The following is a 2,694-nucleotide window of genomic DNA, read 5'->3' on the forward strand; positions in this document are numbered from 1 at the left end:
TATAAGGTGCTCGCGTACCACCTCGGAGGCCTTCCCATACCATAGTTTCGGAACCACTGTTTTAAACTAATCATCAGAAACAGAAATTATACAAAAACTACAGATCGAATGGGAGCAAATAAAACACGATTGTTTACCAATAATCTCGTTTGTGACGTAACAATCGTAATGGTTTTCCAAAGGTTTATTCTGATGTAAATAATCGTTACATTATCCATGATGCACATGCGTAAAACTTGCACCAATGTTTCATCAGTTTATACTAATTTAGATACGTCTTTTTAATAATGTAGTGTTAGTTCTAATTTACCGAGTAAAATAGGATATATATTAGTGTGCACATCCAATAAAGGGAGTGTTTTATCGCGTCATAGATAAACGTTGTAAATATGACAGCCCCCTTTTGAACGCGCTGGTTGCGCCACTGATATAACACACTACTTCGTCACTTATAAAATACTTTTCGCAATTATCAACTTAAAGGGGCATACCAACGAAAAATCAATCTTAAAACAATACGGCTTCTAAAAAAATCGCATAAAAAAACCCGCTAAAAAAATCGTGTGAAAAAAAGTACAAAGTTGACTGAACTTTGATCATTTCTAATTTATAAAATAATAAAGAAAGTTTAAATTGTATTTTTGATTTTATATAACAAATGCTACTTCTTCAAGAATATATAAAAAAAAATTAAAATATATAAATTTAAAAACTGACTCTTTTATAAAAAAATTTACAGTGGGTACTAGCGTGACATAATAAATATTTTAATGTAAAAAAGTGCTATAAATTAACTAATAAGAAAAGAGTGCTGAGTCGGCATATTATGTACCTATGTTCAATCGAAAATTAAAACATAATTAATTTAATGTTTTACAATTTTTTATACAGTTTTTGAAGATTCATTATACCAAATCAGAAATAAAGTTTGAATTTTCTTTAACATTTTAGAAACGATCAAAGTTGAGTGATTTTTTATGGGAAATTTCATGCATTGCGCCACAGCCATTTTTTTACTCCAGCGGCCGAAATGGCTGTTTTAAAACTCATTTTTTTCAAAATCTGTTTTGTATTTTAAAACTTGGATGTCACATTTGATACTCACTTACTAAGCCACCGTTCTCCAAACGCCAATCCCAAAATACATTCTGAAATTGTTAAACACAAAGATTTTTGATTTATTTGGCGCTCAAAATGGGAACACATAAAGAGAGAAACACTCTGTCGGGAAATAAAACATGGAGGGACAAACATAATAAACATTGATGCTTACCTATTATAGCCTTACAATCTAAATGGTCAAAATTTCTGTTTAACCTAGATCGGTAGCCAAGGAAACAAATTAAACCCTGTTACTTTAACACAGGGGTGTTAATCCCAACATTACAATCATCACTGCGTGAAACGTTGACTTCCAGCGAATACTGCCTTTTTGAAAGCTCAGAAACACTAATGCTCGAACAGATGTATGACTCTGGTGCACTGAGGCAGAAAAATAATAACTCAAGAACGTTGTGGTTGAACGCGAAAATTAAATACCGATCTCGTTTCTTTCTCATTCTTAAGAGTTTGAAATGTCGGCATAATAATTTATTATCAACTCATAAATGAAGGAGGAAACTATATGAACTGTACTAATATTCTTACAATTACAACGTTAAAGATAATAAGAGTGACTATGAACACTATAACGAACTCATTAAATCTATATATACCAGAAAGCTGGAACACATGCAAACATGTGATAAAGGATAACAGCGAAAGTAGCGTGTGTTAAAAGGTCATGAAAAATTAAATTCTACAAGCTCGATGTACCGAAGCATTGTTGCAGCGTCGGAGAAACCGATTCTCCGAACATAGCAAAAATGGTGGGCAATATTTGGAAACAGACGACTTGCAGAAAGTTTACAAAACTGATTATTTTTGCACGTTGGAAACAAAATTAAGATCATTTCAAATAACATTACTGAACCTTGCTATTGTAACAAATGTAAAACTTTTTAAAAATACAAATCGTTAAAAACACAAATCTTTTTGAAAATACAAATTCGGTGTCAAAATATCACCTTGATTGTTATGTTTGTACCGGGACACAGTACATTTTTATCAGAAATCTTTAAATCTGGTTTTGAACGAATCATACATACATGTTTTTGTACAGTTTGTTTTATTTAATGTGAAAATGTAAGTTTTGTCGCCTTTTTCGTTGTTATTAACTAGGGGGCCAGAACACCGGAATCAATCCAGATATTAGTCTTATAGGAAACAGACAGCAAAAACATTAAAAACAATCTCTTTAACAGAAAGTAACTACGTAGTGAATTAAATAAAATGATTGACGGTCGTCAGGTTGTTCGCATGGGGTAATACTGCCGCTGGTGAGCAGTTCAAATTTTGGTCTTAAAATGTTCCTTACGTCTTCCTGATACCCGCTGTATAATTTTTTTTTCAAAAAAACTCGAGCGTTCGTGTCAAAAATTAACTTTGAACATGCGCGAAAACGTGCTTTGTCACCGTAATTCGCCTGACTTGCGTAAGGTTAACGATTTATTACGTCACAATAGCGATATGTTACGTCACAGTAGTGACATATTTCGTTCGTTACAGCACGTTATAATCTTGTTTTCACACTGTTTTCTGCTAGGAAAAACCCCAAGCCCTAACTCTTAACCCAACCATAACCCCTACCTTTAA

General features: G+C 32.7%; 1 protein-coding gene across 2 annotated transcripts in view; it reads right to left on the bottom strand.

The window, feature by feature from the left end:
* LOC100186995 (enoyl-CoA hydratase, mitochondrial) overlaps positions 1 to 2,694 on the bottom strand; it is an 8,836-nt gene that overhangs the window by 5,103 nt on the left and 1,039 nt on the right. The gene's annotated exons all lie outside the window — the stretch shown is intronic.

Source organism: Ciona intestinalis, chromosome 3, assembly GCF_000224145.3.
Source record: "Ciona intestinalis chromosome 3, KH, whole genome shotgun sequence".
NCBI classification, from domain to species: domain Eukaryota; kingdom Metazoa; phylum Chordata; class Ascidiacea; order Phlebobranchia; family Cionidae; genus Ciona; species Ciona intestinalis.